This window comes from Carassius auratus, unplaced genomic scaffold (assembly GCF_003368295.1).
Source record: "Carassius auratus strain Wakin unplaced genomic scaffold, ASM336829v1 scaf_tig00020239, whole genome shotgun sequence".
Taxonomy (NCBI): Eukaryota; Metazoa; Chordata; class Actinopteri; order Cypriniformes; family Cyprinidae; genus Carassius; species Carassius auratus.
Genome location: NW_020525012.1, coordinates 1 through 25,103, shown reverse-complemented (window position 1 = coordinate 25,103; position 25,103 = coordinate 1). Strand labels below are relative to the sequence as shown.

At 37.6% G+C, this 25,103-nt stretch overlaps 1 pseudogene; it reads right to left on the bottom strand.

Moving 5' to 3' along the window:
• Positions 1 to 16,773: 16,773 nt before the first annotated feature.
• LOC113076376 (tyrosine-protein kinase ABL2-like) lies at positions 16,774 to 24,602 on the bottom strand (annotated as a pseudogene).
• Positions 24,603 to 25,103: the final 501 nt, after the last annotated feature.

Sequence of the window (25,103 nt, the reverse complement as noted above, 5' to 3'; positions counted from 1 at the left end):
GGTGAGGCAAGGAATGGGTCCCTTCCTTCACTGGAGACGAGAAAGATAAGGACCCATAATGGATAACATGGAAGACCTTTTCTGGTGAGCGACCATTTTTAATAAAACCACTATCACTTATCTCCATTTAAAGTTGAAGTGTTTCATTTCTGCAACACTAGTGGCACCTTACTGGCTTCCCAAACATCAAGACCCACATATCCTAGCCACCCCTATCTTCCACTGATAAAAGGTAGGCCCAATACTCAGACCATTGGTTGTGGCAGGAGCTCAAAAAGCAGAGAATGGTGCTACAAACACCAAGGTCATCGTTTTAATTTTCAGGAAATGCATAAACTCTTAAAATAAATATATAACTTGAATACAATGTAGGGCTGGGCAATAAATAGCTTACGATAATTATATAAATAATATTATTTTCCTTGATAAAATGATAACAAAAGTTCTATACAACGTTTATGCAACAAAAGTGAAACGAAACAGCATTAGATTTTTACCTTTATATGTGCATATATACTAGGGCTGCACAATTAATCGAATTTGTAATCGCAATTACAATTACAGATGACACAATTATGTAATCGTTTAAAGGCACAATTACACAAAAAAAAAGTTCACTTACATCATTCTGTGTGCATAAGATATGTTGTTGTTCTCTCTACAGATTATCTTAAGGGTTTTTTTCCCAATTGTTTGAATTTCTTTGTTTTAATATAACATAATACCATGCATATATTTACTTTGGTTTGGTTTCTCAGAAAAAAATAAAAATAAAATAATAATAATAATAATTATATATATATATATATATATATATATATATATATATATATATAATATGATATTTGAGGCTTAAAAAAAGAGTGGAAGGAAGAGTGTTTTCCGCTGGTTTATTTTGATATAACAATATGGCATGCAGTGGCTTCAAACAATGGCATAAAGCTATTAAAAAAATTATTCAATCTAAATTGTGCTAATCGTAATATATAATCGCAATTACAATTTCAAGGGAATAATCGACAATTATGATTTTTGTCATAATCGTGCAGCCCTAATATATACTGTGCTATATGTGTGATTTTAACCACGGTCATGATCTAAATGTATGATACTATGGAAGAACCAATGGGGGTTTTTTTTTGATTGTAAATGCTATTATCAGGGTATAAGGCATTATCACGAAATTGAAATCTAATTTTTAAAAAAGTGGTCATAATACAGTATAACAAGTTTAATAACTTTTTCTAATAACAAAAATAACTATGCAATAAAGCAATACAGAAAAAATATAAAGTTAAAAGTTTTAGACCAATTACAGTGCAAAAGAACTATAGGTATCACCAATAGGTATCACTTTACAATAAGATCTCATTAGTTAACCTTAAATAATGCATTAACATTCACAATGAACAAGTGTTACATTTGCTACAGAAGTTATTAATCCTTGTTAAAAAAATACAAGTCTTAGTTCATGTTAGCTCATTAAATGACACAGTTGCAACTTTCAATTTTAACAACATGTTACATAATGGATTTAAAGATTAATGAATGTTCAAAAGAGTTTTTCATAGTCAGTTTTTGTTATAATGAAGCCCTAATGTAAAAAAGCAATAAAGAATCAAAACACTTTCAAACAATATCTAAGGTATGTTGTAGTCCAGATTAAAATGTAAACATTTTTTATAATAAATAGCTATTAATTAATATTATTGTATTAATCGTGTTCCTGTAGCTCAATTGGTCACACATTGCGCTATTAAGCGCAAGGTTGGGGGTTCGATTCCCCGGGAACCCATGATAGGTAAAAATTGATAGTCTGAATGCACTGTAAGTCGCTTTGGATAAAAGCATCTGCTAAATGCATAAATTGAATTTTTTATTTTAATTTAAATAGCTAGGGCTGCTCCGATCACGATCGGCCGATCGTTAATGCACATCATGCGATCGTGATCGGAGCAGCCCTATAAATAGCCTATTAAGTATAATTATTCTCACAGCTGAAAGTGCCCTACCTAACTTAAAATTGCAACAGTTCCTTCAAGTGTGTTACACATAATTTTGGTGTCTTTGGAAAGAAGACCCTATGGGCTTTACTTTTCATCATCCATAGTTGATAATGCTCAAAAAGATTAAAAGTTATAGACACTGAAGTGCCTTGAAAAAAAAAACAGTAGCACACTGAATTTTTTTAATTTGATATAAAATACATAAAATCAGTCCTGGAGCAACCTATAAAAGTAATAGGTTGAAAGTCACATGTCTCACGAGTTTCTAATTCAAATCTAAAGATGATATCATGAAAAATGAGATTCCTGCAAACATTTTCCCTGATACTATGTCTAGTTTAATAGATTAAATCACGCAGTGAAAGCATGAACTCTAAATGTTCTCACACAGTATTCCCTCTACATTGCGAGTAAATCACTTGCATATTCAACTAAATTTTACTCTATGCGACTAAATGATGTCTATCGTTAGCCATTGGTTAATAAATTCTTATATTTTACTCGCCAGTGTGTGTGTCAAGGCTATTATAAGATTAGCACATTTTCAATCACTGAACACTGTCTGGCGGGTAAACTGAAAAATTTACTAGCCAATGGAGATTATATTGCCAAGGTGTGCGTAGAGGGTTGTATACTAAATGTAAAATCATGACATATGGTTAAAACAACAATTATGAGATTATCGTAGATGATATACATCACACACCCCTAGCTGTCCCTGCACATAAAACTGGAACATAACTATTAAAATGATGATAATGTCTTACCTCATCTTTAACAAGTGTTTAGCAGCCAATCCAAACCAACTGACTCGCACCAGCACCACATCCAGCACTAATTTTAACCTCAACCATAAACTCATATGGCAGTAGTATTTGAATAGGCTAGTTTCCAAGAATATGCCTGAATAAATTCTCCTGTAGAGGAACAGGATATAGCAGGCCACGTAACACCACCAACACCACACAGTCTGACCGCAATCACCAGGCTGAAGCCAGCAGAATGGATGCACCAGACTGTGAGGGGCTTCACATAGAGGTTTGGGACTGACATGGAAAAGTGTTAAACAACCAAGGCCCCACTGATGCTTAAAACAGGACATGGTTTTGACCCTTGTTAGCTCTTTACACTGGATTTAAGGGGCAATAGAGAGAATTACATTTACCCATTCGCTTTCAAACACAATGTTAGCACCTGTCATATTAACTGTACTTGCATTACAGAGAGGTTTTCAAAAGGATATGTTTTTCTGTAGCCATGTTTCAGCATGTCATGCAGTCCTGTGTCCTGCACAACCCTGTGTTGGACAGTTTCAGCTGCATGTTGCTTTAGCACTAGTGTGTGGCTAGCAGAGCAAGAGTGCTCCAGGATATTCAGGCTTCCTGCCCAACTTATTTTAGCCTGTCCAAACATAATATGCAAAACTGTGGGGTGAATAAAGAAAGACTGGAAAATTAAACCCTTTTTGCCTCCAAATTTCTAAATTATGAACAATACCACCCGCTCGAATCTTACAAGCCTGTTGGAGCAAGCAACAATTTATGTTCATTCACGAAGTACCATAATGGCCAATAGTGATAAAGTCCCTAATATATAATGCATTCCTTCTAAAAAGCCTTGTCCATTTCTTTTATAAATCCCAAAGCAAAAAGGAAAACATGAAGAGGACATTTTTTAAAGCCTTGCACAAAAAGATCCCATCGTTAGTTTACAGTTATCAGGAAACATTATTTCATTCCAGAAGTAAAAAGCAATTAGACTTCATACGTACAGCTGTAGTATTTCAATGGAACTTGATGCGAGTCAATGTAAAAATAGTGGGGTTTATTTTCAGTTACAGTGCAGGGTTGCAGTGGGAGATCATTTGGAAATCATTAGCAGCCATGTTTGAGTGCATCATCAGAAACTTCTGGAGGGTCTAGGAGACAAAGGCATTTCACAAAAAGCATGAATGATATAATGTGCTAGCCTAAGAGTTAAGACCCACATCCCCCAAACGTCTGTCTGTCCTCCTGTATGAAAATGACCCCGATTAAACAGCACACCACCCACAGCTCAAATGCAAATATACACCCCTCCAGCTTAATATAAAAGCTTTATTCCAACACCTAGCTAGATGCCTTGCTCTCTACAGTCAATCTTCTAGGGATCCTAACTGACATAAGTAGATTTGCATAACTCCTCATCTTTCTGCATCTTTGAAATGTCACTCTCAATGAGCACTGACAAAGTTTCCACAAATTTTTAAAACATACATTTATTTATCAATTATTTAAGCTAACTTTATGCGTCAAAAACATCTTGCTACTCGTGAAATCTACAAGACTGGTGTTAGTTTTAACTCGAAGCATTTTTTGGATTATATTCTTTTAATCATAAATATAAACCAACATTCCTTTGGGACTGGCTTCTCTATAAACAATATTAATCATAAAATTGGACCAAAAGAATGCATTTTAACAGTAAACCTTCATGACTGTGCTTATGAGGCCTTAAAATGCTGTCTACATAGGCATCTCACTAGGCTGGAATAAAGTTTCTTAATGATACAGGACATTCTTTAATTGCACTGTCAATCATGTGAAACGCATTTCACTTCATTTGGCCCTTCCATTATGCCACGTTTGTCCGGACTGTTTAATAGTGTGTGAGTTTAATCCAAGCTTAACACATGGAGCCAAGATTTTCAGTCAGGTTAAGGCTCACAGATTGAGGAGTTGCTACCTGACTTGCATAACTAGATTAAAAACAAAAGACACTTGAGCTGTGTATTTCAGCACAGAGCCGACTTAGCGTACTGTGCTGGATTACCCAGGAAACCACTTCTCTCCTATGCAAATCCACGATTCACTCGTTAGAGAAAAGAAACAATCTCAAGCTGTTTTGATACTCTACAGAGTCCCACATGAAAAAAAAAAAAAAACGGTAAAACTGTCCCGACCATACCAATCTAAGTGAATAAATTTACATTTCCAGTACATTCTGACCATTCCAAGCAACAATCTCACGGCTCCAGAATCATTTCCACAGGCCATAAAAAAACGCAATGTATGTCATCCAACAAAAGGTGGGAGACGACAAAACGACCAGTCTGGTTCCCTGTGTTTTCTCTCTCTCTTTCTGTAAACAGGCCTGTGTGATTTGTCAGGGGACTGAGGGGCCCTGTAAATGTGAAAGAAACTGTCTGTGAACAATGAACTCCGTTACCCTCAATACAGTTTCGAGCCAATTCCCACCGAGCTTGCCGGTACAAAAGCGGAATTCATTTTCCATTCAAGAGCTGCAAACAATTAATTCCAAATGCATAGGTCTTGAGTTTATGAATTATTAAAAACGTATGTGCAGAGCTGGCATCCTGTGAAGTGGTTTGTTTTGAAGTGCCTCTTCATTCTTTAGGTTACGTAATAGAGTGTGATGATTTGTGCTGAATTTATGACACCTTTCCCAAGTAGCTCCTAGAATTGAAAAGAAAAAGTCCTTTGAAAACAGTGGATAAAGGCTTGTAGTGGTAAAGGATGAGTGTTTTATGCTAGTTTACTATCATTTTGAAATTGACCCTCAGGGGAAAAGTACAGCAAAAAATTTGGGTAAAAATAATATATAAAGAAATATAAAGTGAATACCGTATTTTTCGGACTATAAGTCACACCAAAGTATCACATCAGTCCAAAAATAAGTCATGACGAGGATAAAAAAATATATAAATCGCACTGGACTAAAAGTCGCATTTATTTAGATCCTAGAACTAAAAGAAAACTTTACCATCTACAGCCGCAAGAGCGCACTCTCACACCTTTAGACCTTAATGTTTTCGCTTGTTTCATTTCTCTTTGTTCATGTCAAATTCATTTTGATAAATAAGTCGCACCTGACTATAAGTCGCAGGACCAGCCAAACTATGAAAAAAGTGTGACTTATAGTCCGGAAAATACGGAAAGTCTTTTTTTTTTTATTGTGTTCCATGTAAACAAAAACATACAGATTTCCATCAACATACTGTAAGAATGACTCAATGAAAGTATTTAGTCCTCCAAAGGGTTTTAAACAACAGATAAACAAAATTCTCTACTTATCATGTAAATTTGGCATTAATGGTTCAGACAGTTGAAAATTCCCAATGATTCATGATCGGGAATCAAAAGTGGTCCCGTTTACCCAAAACAGTGGAGCCTAGTGGCACCACAGATATTCAACGTACATTTTCAACCGGGGCTAATTGCTTCTGATGAGGACACCAAAGCTATGGCAGAGGACAAAGGAGAGCCTCAGAGTACAGCTATTTTTGGACAGCCATCATCAAAGGGTTTGGTAGAGAAGATCACAGGACGTTCTGCCAGTTTTTCAAACTCCGGTTCCGAGCCAAAGAGCACCAAATTTGTTTGTGTGAGTCGTGCTCCATAAATATTGGCTGTGTAAAAAAAAAGTTGGTTGTAACCCAAGGTTTGATGTTCCAATTAGTCGATTCCTGCACCCTTGGTCATGATGACATTGCCCTCAAAACTAAATTAGTCTTTGTTGTATGATATGGATAGACATTTGCACCCAGCTGTTGGTCTTTCAGAGAACACAAAAGGCCGAAGAGAGAGCCAAGAGCGAGCTTCACATACTGCAAAGATATGTTTGTGTGTGGATATTCACTCTGCAACCAAACATGAATGCTTGTGTTTAAGCAGGATACTGTGAAATGATTTTAAGAGGTTTGTGCTGATCAGAGCAGCAAACGAAAGAACAAAGATACAGCTGGAAAAAGCCAGGAGCAATTATTAAACTTTCAAAACACCAATGACATGCTAAATCTTTTTGACAATTTATACAACAAAAAACTAAATAACGATCTTTATAACCACACTATGAAAGGCAGAAAAACGGTTATCAATTCGTGATCAGCAATCATTCTGTTAAAACTGGGTCAGTGACAATGAGAGCACAAACTGGTTCTCTCACCACATATGTAAGCGAAGCATTACTCAATACTCACACATGCCAATATACTTCGGAAAGAACTGGAATGACATACTAAATGTTGGGGTCAAAGGTTTAAGCAAATTGTTTCCTGACCTACTCTTTCCCACGACTACGTTCGGAGCATTTGTTTATGTCTATAGCTCCTCTGGAATATTGGCAACGGCAGCAATCTTAATGACCTGGCAGAGGCTCACCTGACTGAACTCCAGGCATCCCAGATAACCAGTTCCCAACAATCTGCACACCTCAGCTGTGAAGCAGTGTCTGTAAATGACCTATAAATAAAGCTAAAAAATATATAGTATAGTAGTAATAAGTATAGTAATATTAAATAAAAAAACTAAGTAATAAAAGAAAATGGATAAAGAAGGAGCTTTCTAGTAGTCAGTGGATTTAATTAAACTTATTGTCTATCCCACAGGAGTACTTTGTGGAGTTATCTTTAATTTTATAATTATGTCCATATATAAATATGTCCAGAATGACAAACTGAAAGCTCACAAATTCTTAAATGACTAAGTTGGAAAATTAAAATAGTGTCATTTACTTACCATCAAGTCACTCCAAACTTGTACACTGTAATTTGTGGAATCAGCGCAACAAATAATCAATAATTAGTGAATAATTAAAAGTTTGATCTGTTCCAATAACAAGGTATTACATTGGTTCAGGAAATTCAGAATATAACGCGTTTTTAATGGTGCGTTTTGATGCTTTGATGCAGCCGTGGTCACTATGAAATGTCATGAAAAAATTATTTAAATATGAAATTCATTTTAAATTTAACAGCACAGCACACAAGTTTGAAACGGCATGCAGGTGAGTAAATACTGGCATTGTTTTTATTCAAGGGTTATTTTAAGGATAGATCAAACATATTACATAAGCTTACTTGATTGAGCCTATTGTGAATGTATAACTGCTGATTTCAGTGCTTGTCAAGTCAGGTTGTCCGAAGCCTGACAAGTCAAAAACAGAAAGTAGCTTTCAAGTCCTACAGACAACCTTTAACTGAACCATCTTGACAGGAGCCTCCTACAGCTGTCTTTTGTCTTGGGTCACTGCAGGGGTTGAAGACAGGAGTTGCTTTTTTAGCTGATGTATAACAAGCTTCTCAGTCAAATCTTGACATGACTGTTTACAAGAAGAGTGGACAATCTTAGATCAGGAAGAATGGGCAAATTCTGTCTGCAGATTCCCTCAAGATTCAAGTCCTTATATCCAATTAACTAAGTGCCTTTGTGTGAAAAAAAAAAATCATATAAGTGTTTACATTCACAATCTTACATGTTTACACTTTAGAGCCAACGATATACAAGTTAATGTAAAATACATGAAGGGTGTTCTTTTTTACTGAAAGATTAAAAATCTGTCAGTTAATTCAAGACTAGAGAAAAACCTGACAATTTCAAAATCTGAGGTAAATGCATCATGCATCTGTATCTTGATGAGTGAACCTTTAATAGTTATCAATATTTTATTACACATTCACTGCTGTTTAAATTATTATTATTTCTTTTTTTTTTTAATAAGAAACTAGTTTTTTTTTCAGCACAGATGCATCAAATTTGTCAAAGTGACAGTAAAGGCATTCATAATGTTATAAAAGATTTTTATTTTAAATAAATGCTATTATTTAGAGCTTTTTATTCATCAAATGATCATAAAGAAAAAAAGCCATCAAAGCCATATTTCTGAAGCACCATGTGAATAATGTCTAATGAAAAGTCATAAATTATATTATTAAAATGATGAGATCTTGGAGTTTAAAGGGCAAGAAGTCTTTTCATCTACATGTCATGGAAAAGTTCATTTATTTCAGTAATTCAACTCAAATTTTTTAACTTGTGTATTAAATAAATTCAATGCACACAGACAGAAGTAGTCAAAGTCTTTGGTTCTTTTAATTGTGATGATTTTAGCTTACATTTAACAAAAAAACACTAATTCACTATCTCAACAATTTAGAATATGGTGACATGCCAATAAGCTAATTAGCTCAAAACACCTGCAAAGGTTTCCTGAGCCTTAAAAATGGTTTGGTTCACTAGGCTACACAATCATGGGGAAGAATGCTGATCTGACAGTCGTCCAGAAGACAATCATTGACACCCTTCACAAGGAGGGTAAGACACAAAAATTCATTGCTAAAGAAGCGGGCTGTTCACAGAGTGCTGTATCCAAGCATGTTAACAGAAAGTTGAGTGGAAGGAAAAAGTTTAGAAGAAAAAGATGCACAACCAACCGAGAAAACAGCAGCCTTGTGAGAATAGTAAAGCAAAATCGATTCAAGAATTTGAGTGAATTTCACAAGGAATGGACTGAGGCTGGGGTCAAGGCATACAGACATGTCAAGGAATTTGATAAACCACAGACAACATCTAAGGCGAAGAAGAACTGGACTGTTGCCACTGGTCCAAAGTCCTCTTTTCAGATGAGAGCAAGTTTTGTATTTCATTTGGAAACCAGGGTCCTAGAGTCTGGAGGAAGGGTGGAGAAGCTTATAGCCCAAGTTGCTTGAGGTCCAGTGTTAAGTTTCTACAGTCTGTGATGATTTGGGGTGCAATGTCATCTGCTGGTGTTAGTCCGTTGTGTTTTTTGAAAACCAAAGTCACTGCACCCGTTTACCAAGGAATTTTGGAGCACTTCATGCTTCCTTCTGCTGACCAGCTTTTTGAAGATGCTGATTTCATTTTCCAGCAGGATTTGGCACCTGCCCACTAGGGGTGGTTAATCTGTCTGATTTCCCGATTCGATTCGATTACGATTATTGAAGTCCCGATTCGATTACAGTCGATTTTCGATTATTAACGATTCTCGATTAACGATTATTGATTTTCCATTTCACAACAGTAAGTAGTAAACAAACTGTGTAAATCATTACTAATAAATGGTAGAAACAAACCGAATGCATGTAGCGGTTGGGATTTTCAGTTTACTACATGCAGCAGGCACTCTGATTCCATGTATGGGGCACATATATATTATTCATATGACACACAAACACAAGTAGACAAGACCTTTTTAGTTCAAAATCTATGCCCCGTGTCACATTGCCTCTGCTTCTGCTATGAGCAGCGCGGACAGATCTGCCTCGCGCACGCGCCGAGTGTGCACAGCTCGGACTACTGTCAGGGTCATTGCGACTCCCCACCTTGCCTCCTAACTGTCCTATGAATACTTCGACCTCGTCTAACATATCCAGAGGTATTAGACAAAGTCTCCACTACAATACTGTCACCGTGATTGCGGAGAGGTGCGGTCAGAAGACAAATATACATGTCTAGCGCGGTAAAAATCTCCCGCTTGGTCCCCGCAACACTAACACGCCTGCTAATTTCGCAATGAACACTCCGACCCTTGCAAACATTGTTCACACCTCTGACATTTGGCAAAGGACCATTTACATTGGGCAAAGGATTCACCGTTTGTGCTTGGTGTACTTTCACTTTCAATATCACCGTCATCTTCTGGATACAGATATTCCCCTTCAGAATCAGTGTCCGCGAATAGAAGTCCCAACACTTCATTGCGGGTTTATTGAAGCTTTATTGATGCCATTAGATAATAATAAAAATAATAATGATAATAATAATAATCTAATGCCAATACTCGCTGACGTTGACAACATTGGTCAGATAAAATGGCTCACTCTCACACTAGCTCCGCTTTTTTTTCGCACTGATTCAATGCGCTCTCGAATATTTTGTTAAGGAGCATTACGTTATTTTGAGTCAGAGATTAAGTATTACATGTCTGCTATCTGGTGCAGGGGAGGTCGCGAGAAATTTGACACCCTATTTGACAAAATCGGCCGGTTTTATTCAGTGCCGCATCTTGTCGAGTAAACTCGACCATGGCGCCAAGAGGGTTAGAGCTCCTGCCATGAAAACCAAAATAAATCCACACGCTTGCTTTGAGCCCAGATGGAGCTGGGTGGTTCGGCTGGTTGCTCGCTCCTGGTTTTTCCATTTTACACACCTGTTCTGGCTGCTTGCTAACTGGAACTGGGCGCGTTCGTGACGTTCAACTCCCGGTATAATTTTTTTTACAAAATAAAATAATGCAAAAAAATAAAAATAAAAAATAATCGATTTTTGAAAATGTAATAATCGATTCATACTCGTCCATAACATACTCGCGATTAATCAATAATCGATTTTTTTCACCACCCCTACTGCCCACACTGCCAAAAGCACCAAAAGTTGGTTAAATGACCATGGTGTTGGTGTGCTTGACTGGCCAGCAAACTCACCAGACCTGAACCTGATCGAGAATCTATAGGGTATTGTCAAGAGGAAAATGAGAACAAGAGACCAAAAAATGCAGATGAGCTGAAGGCCACTGTCAAAGAAACCTGGTCTTCCACACCACCTCAGCAGTGCCACAAACTGATCACCTCCATGCCACGACAAATTGAGGCAGTAATTAAGGCAAAAGGATCCCCCACCAAGTATTGAGAACATGTACAGTAAATGAACATACTTTCCAGAAGGCCAACAATTCACTAAAAATTATATATTTTTTATTTCTTATGAAGTATTCTTATTTGTTGATATAGTGAATTTGTTTGTTTTTGTTAAATGGGAGTCAAAATCATTACAATTAAAAGAACCAAAGCCTTAAACTACTTCACTCTGTGTGTACTGAATTTATTTAATACACGAGTTTCACAATCTGAGTTGAATTACTGAAATAAATGAACTTTTCCACGACATTCTCATTTATTGAGATGTACCTGTACTCACTTGCTGACATTTGCCAATTTAATTCATTTTTTAAACCCAAAACACTACAACACACAAAACGCATGGACAAAACAATTACTCTCCAAGCCTTGCAAGCACTGTAACAGGTCTAACCAGTCTGTGCTACAAAAGCCTGAATCACCACATCCAAGCCCTGTAAGCAATTGTTTTAACAGCACATACACAGTCTATACGGCCATACAGCGGTGTAAAAACACTAGAACTCTGGACTGGCTCCTCTGAGACCATCATACAGACCTTAAACAAACAAATAACATTAGGGGAAGCAACAAACTAACAAAAAAAACCTGTTTTAATAGCAGATGGTTTAAATGTCAGCTTCCTGAACTCAGCTGGGCACTGTGTGATTAAGTTTCAATCAAGCTCTTTACTCTTGATTTGATTAAAGTCCATGCAACCCTTCAAAGCTCAAGTCCACTTTGCACTAATGACAGCACTCTACAACGAAAAAAGTCACACTAATTTCATACGGGACATTCAGAACTAACGTGTTGTCTTGTGCATAAGGCGTTTTCTTGTAATGCGTTACAAATGGTTAATTTTGAAAGGTGCAAACAAGTCACACCCAAGATGTTACGGCACTAATTTTGAATGATAATCAACACTTGACAGATACTTAACGAGAGACATTAAACATCTTAATTGAGTTGACATGACTCTTAATAGAGCATAAATAGGGGGTCTAATGCAGAGTGCATTTGAGGATAACCATAATGAAAAGTGCACATGCATTTAAGGGATAGAATGGCATTTCATTCATCAGATCCAAGGCTACAGATGGAAAATACTTTTACATTTTATGGCCAAGACATTCACCACGAGACAAGCAGACAAACATGATTATTCAGCATGTTCCATAGACAAAGGGATTTGCCACAGGATTACAGATTAATACAACCAACAAAAGACGACCGCCACTGAGGAGGATATGCCATATTTAACGGCATAAGTGATTTATGGTACAGGAAATTAAACCAAACATACGGTATCAAATGTCCCACACCAAATATCCAACCACATAAAAAGTTGGAATCCATACAATGTAACAAGCCACAAGTTCAGTTGCTAGTAACTCGAAAAGTGCTTGAAAGTCTTTTTTAATTTCTGTATTAATGTCTTCATTAAAAACAACAAGTCACATAAAAGTCACAAATAATCTGGATTTTCAAGCGTAAAATAGTGTGTTTTGAAACATAGTATTAAACAGACCATCTTGGATCAGCAACAAACCAGCTACCAGCTGTTCATAAGAGTTTAAGATGGTCAAGTTGGTTTTTGGAAGATGGTTACTGGTCAGCCAGCTAATGAGCAGCTTGAACCAGTTACAAACCAGCTACTGTTACCATCAGAAACCCTAAGAATATTCAAATTAATAATAACAATGAAACATTCCAAAACAAACTTTACCCAATCTTTTAGAATCTTTAAAATACAATTAATCAGGATGATCAATCACAAAATTGGTAATTCCATGCAAAGTAATTAAACTTAAAGCAAAAATAACCTCTAGTTTAAACCTATAATCATCAAAAAAACAGAATGATGCATGGGATAATTCAAGCAATACCTCATACATCTGCTTTTTGTCCAGTAGCCCAATCTGAAGGGCACCACCCCTGTAACAGACCCACACACACTCGACGGGCTTCATTGTCTCTCAGTAGTTCATCTTATGGCGAAATGATGCATCTTTTATTTAAAATGCGAGTTTTTGTCAACGGAACATGGTAGACAAGAAGCCCAGACAATAAAAGACTTGAGGTCAAACTGCAGAAGCATTGCAAATGGAACCCGGAGATTGAAAATAAATAAATAAAAAATAAATACAATCTAACCAACAAATATTCACATGAGAAGATTTCATCTCAGGTTACTCTTTTGCAGCACAGCATCTTCTGCATTGTCTCTGTCATCAATAAGCAACAATGGAAACCGATTCTGGATACAGATGGGAGAAACTGTTGTTTGGCTTAAATTAATAATACACATACAAATTATCATATCGGTTGTATGCTAGAAAAACGAGTTAATAAATTTTGATTCTGCTCCCAACCTTTTAGTCATCGAAACTGGGTGTGAAACCTTTAGATTCGGTTTGATTCAGAATGTCAATACAATCAAACCGAACGTCACGCGTGATACATTTAAACTAGATACATTATAAAAGCGAAATGTTTTAATGTCTCAAACTCTGTCATTGTTTCTGGCAGTAAAGGTTTTATTTTTTATTTTTTGTAGGACAGACCGACAGTACACAGACAGCATTACGAGGACACCTTTCCTGAAGTCATGCCAAAAACCGAGTTGTTTGTTAGTGAACAAAAGGCCACAAGGAGCAAGGAATGGGAAAAGTGCGCTTACCCAAAGATCTGTTCCCCAGCTCATAGCGAAAAAAACTCCAAGAACTAACGTCTCCTCCGCTTAAAACTCCAGGGTTGCTTGTTCTTCCCTCTCTCTGCCGTCGTGTAACTCTCTATACTCAAGTGAAGCCAGCAGCGACAACCTCACGGCTCAGGGTTTTCCCATTTCCGACACACAATGCGCCTCTGCCGCGGGGAAATGGAGGGATGCGTTTCGTTTGTCCAAAAGCGCCTCCTATCCGCCAGAGTTTGCAAGTGGGGAGACTGAATAACTACAGTCTGCTGGAGGACAGACATTTTTTTACATTACTATGGAGTTTAATAAGAAATAGTTAACATGTAGTGAGAAATAATGTAATAAGAAATCTATATGGTAAGAATTTTGATCATAATGTTATATTAATTTAATTGTAAATATCTATCATTATATATCAAACATTTAATATGGTATAAATGTCCTGTTAAAGCAACAACTTTACTATAATCAGTGTTGGTAGAGTGGCTCATTTGAAATCTCTTAATATGCGGATATACGTTGAGCAGGTATATTATACAAGATAAAAAAAAAGTTATTTTAGTATAATTGAGATACCATCATTTAAATAAATACATTTCAAGCAAGTTTTTTATATCTATATTTGTTAATATTAAAGTTGTAGTAATTTTTTTTTCTGTTTTTATCATTTTGATTAATTTGTTTTTAAATATATTTGTGTCTGTATAGATTTGATTATTGTTTTATTTTAATTCAAGTTAAACTAAATTAAAATGAGAAATATAGTTTTGGCATAGTGTGCCACACCACAGTACACTGCTCAATTCATAAAAATAATTACAAAATCAAATAATAATAATAAAAATAGAAAATAAGCTCCCAAACTAAGATGTTTCAACAGTTTCTTTATTCATTATTTACATCAAGTGTAACACTGGACTTCACAGTAATATAATATTAAAAGTGAGCTTTAAATTAGAATCACACAAAATATACTTTTTACAAAACAGAAAAAAAATACTGTGTTAATCTGTCAACCTCTGCCTTTTTAATCCCTGTTAAATTCACATATTTAAAATTAAGAGTGTTTTATTTTCATTGCACTTGAAGGACTAGAGAGGTGGCCTTTGGTATAGAAATTTCTTCTGCACTTAAAATCTGACCTTATAGAAAGACAGTCTCCAAAAAAGGTGAGTTCCAGGATTCACCATAAAATAAGTAGATCGATAAATAAATCAAAAATAAATAAAAATGTGAAGAAAAAAAAACCTGATTCATTAGGACTGAATTCTAATGATTGTGAGACTTTGCACCTCAGAGGCCTTATTGTTCATAAAACAAACTATAAGCACAAGATGGTTCTCTCTGAATTGTTCCTCTATACATGATACAATAAAATATCATACAATGCGTAAACTTTCAGGAGAGGTTATCTAAAATAAAACTGACTGATTATAGCAAAAGAAAAAAAATTGCAGTGATAAGGGGTAATAAAATAGAAAAAAAACACCAACGGCTGTTTACTAAAATTTTGAATAAAGGCAAACTGCTCCCTGACAATCATGTAAATCTGACATACAAAACAGTCACTAACTCTTTTCCCCCTCAGCTGTTTGGTAATGAAACATTTTCACACATAATAATCAATGGAATCTATGACCTGCATTTGTTATGAAATAAAGAACCGCTAAATCACACATGAAAAATATTTTTTCTCTGTTAATGTGATGACAATAGAGGTATTCCTGGCAAAGCAAAACAAGTTCACGGGCTCTTTCAGTAAAAGGAGACCAGACTTCAAGCACTGTCTTTTTCTTAGTAAAGGACAGATCATTGCACTTTTCCTATTCAAGTTGGACACCTCACATACCCAGATGTCTGAACAGGGCAGCTTGAATTATAAATCCCATTTTCCACCTTAAAATTGGTAATGAATATTTTAGCACAAAACATATTTACATAGACAGATCTTTAACATGACCTTGCAGTGCACAAAACATTAAATCTCTCACAAAAGGCACCATGTAATATCAGAAAAGCATTGCCCATGGCAGAAAAAAAAGGCAAAACAATTTAGTGTAGGCAAATTAATCCATGATTTAAAGTAAAAAAAAAAAAATAAAAAAAAAAGGTTTTGAACTAACAACATGTATGTTTTTTCTGTTGCAGTCGAACTGAAATGTCATGGAGATTTATGGGCAAAACAATTTCCATATTACATACCCTAGACAGTGAATTAAGGCAAGGCAATTAACATTTATGCTTTAAAAATGTGCTCCAGTGTAATCGGTACAAATCATCAACATTACATTTCAATTATGACATTGCAGAGTACCCACGAAAATCTCATTTATGCAAATTCTAATAGAAATCTATCATTTTATGAATACAGACTCAGAAAACATTTGTAAGTGTTTGTGTCCTGAAGAAAATGTTTCTTATAATAATGCTTCTGTTTATTAAAGTTTGAACTGTTTGAAGAGAGACAATAGAAAAACATAAACACCCAAACAAATGAATACATTCATAATTTAGATGCACAGATGGAGCCCCTCACGCCAAAGTCTCACCACAAGGACACAAGTGAGCATGACCTTCCACGCATGTTTGTGGGTATAAAATAATACGCAATATCTACATAACTATCATAAAAACGGCTGTGCTTTTAATAAAAAATAATTTAAAATTCAAGTTTACAAATGGCGACATTCTAAAGTGAAATCAAAATCAAGTTACAAGCCAATGTGCTAAAGAAAATGTAGTTTGTATTAAAAGTCTTGGCAATGTTTGTGTCTGTAGTGTTGCTGCTTCTGTGTTGTTGGCACCATGACGGTCATAAAATAAATTCAGACTTTCCACGCGAATAATTCCCCCATAGCAAATCAATAAAATCTAGAAACATGTTTAGAATTCTTGAGTGTGAGAACTCTACGAGTCAGACTGTAGATTTGCACCATCTGGCTAATGGGGACATTATCTAAAGGCCACGGATATAAAAGGCCAAATATGATCCATGTGGTGACGGTCCCAACACCTGTTCAACTATGCCACAACAAACCACTACTAGCAACAATAATGCATGGACCATGTCAAAATGAAGAGTAATTACAAACAGATCTACCAAATTATGAATGGTCATCAAATGTCATAGTGTTTAACAAATGCGGTCAAATAAAATGTGACAGTATGGGATGTAGACAGAAGGACTTTTAGTGTGTAAAATGAGACTGAACAAATTTGCATAGAGCTGTGTTTGCACTATATTCATTACTACTACAGCTTCTGAACAAGCAATGTTGTTTATGCTCCAGCGAAACCAATTCACGTCTAAAATGTTTGCATTGACATTCGGATGCAATATCTAGTTACTATGGATCAAACGCAAATGAAATTTCGAAAAAGCAAATGGAAATCTGTAACTAAAAACAAAATGCATTATAAATGGACCAGTTCACATGTAGTCAGCTCACCTTTACCTATGCAACCCCTGTCTATCTGTGAAAACTGATTTCTGTCATACCAAGATACAACTGTAAGTATTCATTTGTCAAAAACAAAACTGTGTGTATTTTGATAATGACAAAAAGCTTATATACAAAAGAACTATGTTCCCAACTGGCAATTTCAAAGAAAAAGTCACCTGTAAACAATAAAAAGTTAGAGAGTGTTTGTAGTATTGTTCTGAGGTACTTCTTAGAGAATATTCTCTGTCCCCCAACATTTAAATAAAACTAGATTGATTCTGGGGCAAAAAAAAAGTCTCAAGGGGTACAGGAGGAGGAGTTTTGGTGGTGGACGCAGTGGCTACCTTTGTACAACATCACTGATTTCTTTAATGCATGTGTTCAAGTTGTCAAGAGCTGGGCTGGTCCCAGGTCCCAATCCCCCACCTGAAGAGGAAGCACGCAGCTCCTTTAGATTCAACTCTAGTTTCCCCACTGCCTCACGAAAGGCAAATTTATTACGTGTCTGGGGGATGCAATCGACATACCCCGAGCAGTAGTCCAAAAGTTGGTGTCCCACATCCAGCACCTGGCTGCTGGAGGAAAGCTCGGTGTTGCCTTGAAGAGCACTACTCAAGCATTCAGCACATTCCAAAAGAGCCTCCTTGCTGATCTTTTCCAGGGGGATCCGCTCTGTCTGCTGCCGAGTTCGTCTAAGGGTGGGTTTGGTGGAAGTAGCGCCAGGTCCGCCACTGGAAGCACCGTTGGCCATTTTAGTTTGGGTGGTGGTGTTACTAGAGGGGACTATGGGGGCTGGAGGCACTTGTGGTGGTGGTATTGATGGACGTGCTCCTCTGGCTTCTCTCCCTGACCTTTTGAAACCATCTCCATTGACCTCTATGTTTCCACTGACCACATCGTCAGCTGCATCGGCACTGTAGGCGTGTTGGAGGGAGCGGAGCATGGGTGGTGGAGGAGGTGCACATTTGGGCTTCACCAGTCGCGGTCGGTCACGATCACCACTGTCAGGCAGCAGTTTAAAGCGGTTGCCCTGAGAGTCCACACCGACTAGGTGAACATCGGCCGAGCTGTGCTTTAGGGTCGGGGAGATCAGGACTGGAACTTTGTGGTTGTGCAGGTTGACCGAACCAAGAGTGGAAATTTTCGATGGAGATGACCAGCCTTGTCTGTCATCTTGCCCATCTTTTCCCCGCGTGTTGGAGTCTGAATCTGCCTCTCCCCCTACACCTGGTGCCCTTACTCCACCAGCGACCCCTCGTGGCAAGAGTTTGGCTTTGGGACGATCTCGTATCTGAGCCGTACCTTCGTCAAGCTTCCTCTGGATTGCATCCGAAGGTCGTACTGCCCCATTCTCTGGCTGTGATGTGGTGGAAGATGTACGCTCTAATGGGGGTTTGCTTCGGTTTCTTGGTAATGTCAACGCCATGCGCTCTAAGTCCGGCAACCCAGCAGACATAGAGGAAGTTGAATTGGAACGAGGGAATGGCTTGGTTCCACTTCCTTCGTCTATTCCAGAAGGCTTACCTGTCCTCAATCCCAGGGTCTTTTTGATAAGGCGAGGGGTGAAAAAGCCTGCAAGGCTTCCCCAACTACTGCTGCTTCCAACTTGACCAGAAGTTGCTCCAGAGTTTGAACTTGAGGGTTTCTGTCCAAACGTGGCCCCACAACAGTGGGACTGCACTTGGTTCCCCTCTCCGTGAGATGGAGAGAAACTCAACCCATCAGTTTGGGGCGAAGGAGGAGGAGGGCATGCAAACCCAGCCGCTGGCTCATATTTTTTATGGGGCTGGGTCTCCATCTCCCGAAAAGAGCTGCTCCTCTTGGGAGGCATAGGGAGATTCTGTTGCTGCTGAGGTGAGGATGAAGAAGAAGAGGAAGACATAGACTTCTTCTTCATGAAAGAACTGAAGAAGCCAGCTTTGCGGTCACGGGTAAAGGTCGTGTCCTGGGAGTCCTCAAGCAAGCTAGAGGGAGACTTATCCCTCTGTTTACGTGGTAGGGCCGGAGAGCTGCTGGAGCGGCCATCACCCACAAAAAGGGATGCTGCAAGACCTGAACACAATAAGACAACAAAACCAAAGGTCAAAGAACAGCAAAAAAAAGAGGTAGCAGTAGAGATGTAAACTAAAACACTTCAGTGGTGGCATATGTAAACAGATCACTACGATAACTTGCTTACATCATTCAGTGCACAAATAACATATTGTGTTAGACTTTGATTGCTTGGCTATAAAATTAATATTTAATTTATTATATTGTTACCAATAGTTGTGTCTCAAGCAAATGTCTCAAAAATAAACATAAAAGTAAAGCATGATGAAGCCTGGTGTAAATGAAGGCTGTTGTATTAGATAACACTGCTGCTATCCCTGACTGTAATTTATAAGAACTAGCCTGAAATATGCTTCTATGCAAGAAACCATGTAGAGTCCCTTTAAATTACTGCTATATTATAGGGACATTAAAGTACATGACACTGAGTCAGGGATATTTCTTTAATTCATGGGGTGAATTTTTGTAGGAGTGGACCAAGATTTTTTCTTTTGTATTTTTTTAACAGGTCCTGTGGCAAACAGAATGCTAGATATTTGTATTATATAGACAGTATCTCTTGATATGTGGGGAAAAGTAAGATTGATAGGACAATCAAAGGCAGGACAATAAATACAGATCAAGGAATACAAAAAACACAAGTATAAATGTTAATAATAAACGTTTTGCATGTTTAAAAGGTGTAATAACATGACAAAAAGATGCATCTCAACCAAAAAATAAATAAATATAAACATCCCCACCCTTAAAGTTTGTTTTATATCAATTTTATATAATTTCAATAAATAGCATATAAAGTAGAAAACAATATTGCACAATACATGATAAATACTTTAATATGGTTAAACAAATTTCAATCAAAATATAAATACACATGCAGTTGTGTTAATGTGTATACTTGGGGTTTAGTGACATTTCAGCAAATGGGAGAAATAGAATGAAATCAGATGCATTTACAGAGATATTTAAAACATGAGAGGGAATATCTGATATAAACGTTTATAATCATGATACATTATGAACATTTAAAATGAATGAGAATAAAAGAGAGATATACAGTACAGACCAAAAGTTTGGACACACCCTCATTCAAGAGTTTTCTTTATTTTCATGACTATGAAAATTGTAGATTCACACTGAAGGCATCAAAACTATGAATTAAATTAATTACATGTGGAATTATATATGGAATTATATACATAACAAAAAAGTGTGAAACAAATGAAAATATTTCACATTTTAGGTTCTTCAAAGTAGCCACCTTTAGCTTTGATTACTGCTTTGCACACTCTTTGGCTTCTCTTGATGAGCTTCAAGAGCTAGTCACCTGAAATGGTCTTCCAACAGTCTTGAAGGAGTTCCCCGAGAGATGCTTAGCACTTGTTGGCCCTTTTACCTTCTGTCTGCGGTCCAGCTCACCCCTAAACCATCTGGATTGGGTTCAGGTCCGGTGACTGTGGAGGCCAGGTCATCTGGCGCAGCACCCCATCACTCTCCTTCTTGGTCAAATAGCCCTTGATGCCTTCAGTGTGACTCTACAATTTTCATAGTCATGAAAATAAAGAATACTCTTTTGAATGAGAAGGTGTTTCCAAACTTTTGGTCTGGACTGTATATAGGATATTACACAGAATGTTTGGATTCATACTATATTTGTGTATAAATAATTGTAGGTTTCCCCGGGTGCTGGAAAAAATAGCTGCCCACTGCTCCGGGTGTGTGTTCACGGTGTGTGTGTGTGTGTGTGTGTTCCCTACTCACTGCTGTGTGTGTGCACTTGGATGGGTTAAATGCAGAGCACCAATTCTGAGTATGGGTGACCATACTTTGGCAAATGTCACGACTTTCACTTTTTTTTATATTTTATTATGTAGCACAGTTAATCGAAAATGAACACGACTCCCATTCTCTTGAGCTTCTGTCTGAGCCGATTGAGCCGGAGTTGGGCCTGTATACCTGCAGGGCCGTGGGGTCCTGCCTCCTCCATATTCTCTTTGTTCTCAGAGTGTTTCTTCTGCCCACGAGACTTTGAGGGCAAAAGTGGCATATCATGGCCTAAGGTGTGCGCAAGTCCACCTTGCCCACCAGATGCGGTTTTACACAGCTCTTCGGCTACCTCTGGAGAGGAGTTAGCAGAAAGACGGTGCAGGTTAATATTTAAATGTAAGTACTATGGGTCAAACTTTCATTAAATATTAACTTCATCTTTATTTCAGTAAATTTTCTATTTTTCACATTCAATACAAAATTCACCTATGTTATTTATTCTTTATTTCCTTTTAAGCCGTTTAATCATACAAGATCTGCATGAAAAGTCCACTCAGTTTACAGCTTCCTGTCATTCAAAACAGATGATGGAGCAATACCTTCTGAGATGCTTGAGTCATGGAACATGGTCTCGAATGCCTGATGAATCTCAGCAAATGAGGGTCTATCCAGTGGACTCCACTGCCAGCCTACCAACACAAACGAAATATGGCTTTACCCAATGACCAAAAGCTACAATATGGTTCAAAATTTGTGTAAAAATAAATAAATAAATAATAATAAAAGAAAGTTCATACTTCTACTAAGCAATGATACATTGAATTGATCAAAAGTGACATTAAAATGTATATAAGGTTATGTTACAAGCAAATTATTTCAAATAAATTTGATATTTTAAAAGTTATATTCCATTAAAAATGTGTCTGATTTCTGTGACATTGAAAGCTACTGAAAATTCAGCTTTGCCATCACAGGAATAAATTATATTTTTAAATATATTAAAATAGAATACAGTTATTTTAAGATTTTAAATAAGACCATTACACAACATTACACAATGCTTAAAGAAAGACTGTATATATGGACACATATGAATTACATTGACCTGTTTTAGTTAACTATGAAAAGTTAAGTGAAAAAATATCAAATGTTATCAAAGTCTCTGTTGATACTCACAGGCTCTCATGAGCTCGTAGACTTTAGGAGGACAGCCCTCGGGCTGCTCCATGCGGTAGCCCTTCTCCAGCAGATCGTACACCTGAGACAGGTCTATTCCTGGGTATGGAGACATGCCATACGTCGCAATCTCCCAAAGCAGAACTCCAAATGCTGGAAAATTGGGAGAATTAAGTGAGTCACTTATTTATATAAGCAATTCAATAATTTCAGTCTGTGACACATAACTGTGTATAGAGTATCAGAAATCCTAACACAATCCTTATGACAAAATTAATTTAGTAACTGACCCCACACATCTGATTTGATGGAGAAGGTGTTATAGGCCAGACTCTCTGGTGCGGTCCATTTGATGGGGAATTTGGCCCCCGCATGAGCGGTGTAGGTGTCGCCTGTCATCAGCCGGCTCAGCCCGAAATCAGCCACCTTGACCACGTGATTCTCTCCAACCAGACAATTACGAGCTGCCCAAGTCCCCTGAGAAAGAAATTAAGAAGATGTAGTGAGATCTCCCGATGAGAACTCCTGAAGCCTACTGATGTCTGAAGAGCTATGCTCACCTGTGGATGAAGTTCTTCTTCTCCAGATACTCCATGGCAGAGGAGATTTGAGTGGCCATGTAGAGCAGCACCACCGCATTCACCTGCTCCCTGTCACACTCACGCAGGTAGTCCAGCAGGTTCCCATGGGGCATGTACTCAGTCACTATGTAGAATGGAGGCTCCAATGTACACACACCTAGGAAGGGGCATTAAAAAATGACCAATTTGGGATAAATCTAAGAACATAATTTGGTAAAAACAAATAATTGTTGCTTATTATGTGAAAGAAGAGTTATGAGAGTAGTACATACTCTCTAATGCCTGTGCAAACTCTAAATGGTTGATTAATGTAGTAGACAAGTTGAGATTTTTTTTTTTTTTTGTTGTCAATTGAACCCAAACAAGTTAAAGCACACACAGCTTCAATTTTGAGTTTTGACTAGTTGTCAACTACCATCAACGAGTTAAAAATCCTACTACACTTACCCAGTAACTGTACCAAATTGGGATGTTTCACCTCCTTCATGACTGCAGCTTCCTTCAGAAACTCGTCAACCTCCATGGTGTCCTCCTTTGAAATAAAGTAATACAATACACATTGAATATGACATAGAAATACATAACAGAACTAGCAAAGCAACTACGAAAAACAAAAATCCTTAAGTGCAATATAATGACCAGCCACTTGGTGGCACACAACACCACATAAACAGTTCAAATGCAATTAAAAACCAATGAAATCGTTTTTTTCCATTACACAACATTAGGAGCATACGCAGAAAAACACGAACCTTTAGTGTTTTTACAGCTACAGTGAGGCTGTACTTTTTCCAAACTCCGACGTAGACCTCTCCGTACTGGCCTCCGCCTAACTTGTGCTTCATGGTGATATCGGTGCGCTCCATCTCCCACTTGTCGTGGATGGGGGAGACACCGTAGACGGTTGGCTTGTTGCATTTTGGAGCGGGATAGTGTAATGTGGTTACCAGACCATCGGCCACTGTGGAATGATGATGAACCAGCTCAGCTAATGTGCTGAAACGACTTTCAGCTGTTACATAGACCTGAGACAGAAGAAGAGACCAGCTTTAAAATCATAGGAAAGGAAGCTTTACTTTCAAGGTAAAGTGAAAGCAGCCTTTGTCTTCAGCCCAACCTTTCCATCAGAGGCGGTGTTGATCCGGTAATGATAGACCCGTCCCTCATAGCGAAGCGAGATGGAGAGCTGGCCAGGGCTGCTCTCGCTCTCTCTCACTAGGAAGCTGCCGTTGATCAGGCTGCTGAGGAGGTACTCAGCAGCGCTGCGGGACACGGGCCCGTGATACCAGCTGTGCTTTTCCAGACTGTTGACGGGGGTGATGTAGTTACTGGGTACCCAACCCTGGCCGTTCTTTGAACGGACTTCACTCCACTCACCATTCTGGTTGTACCCCAACACTCGCAGCTTCTCTCCTGAAATGCAAAAAAGAACAGTACTTTGTACACAGCAATCCAGGTTGTTTTTTTCTCACATTTTTGTGAAATCATTTACTAATGATCCGGCTATGTAAACCTTTGTTATTCATACCAATGCATCTCCCTTGAATGGAATGGAATGAGAGATTAGAAATGCAAGCCACAACAAGTCCATCTTTCAGCCATAAAAAACACATCAGGTCTTTTAGAAGGAAATAAGTGCATCTTTATGTCAGTAACTTTATAGAACCTACAGTATCAGTTCTTAAAAAAGATCAGTTTGAACTTGTCCATTAGGTAATGTTTTCATCCCATAAACTCAGACTGAGAAGAAGCTAGTCTTATATAAGAGTTCTGAGAGCTGCACATATCCTGGAGGCACCCGAGAGTGGAGGAAGAAAAGTCAAGTCACTTTTATTGTCACATCAGCACAGCACATGTGCCTTGGTGAGTGGAATTCTTGGGAGGTTGCACCAGAAATTGCAGAAACAATTAACATATAACCAAAACAGACTTCAACAGGTGAAAATGTGCAATATGCACATACATATA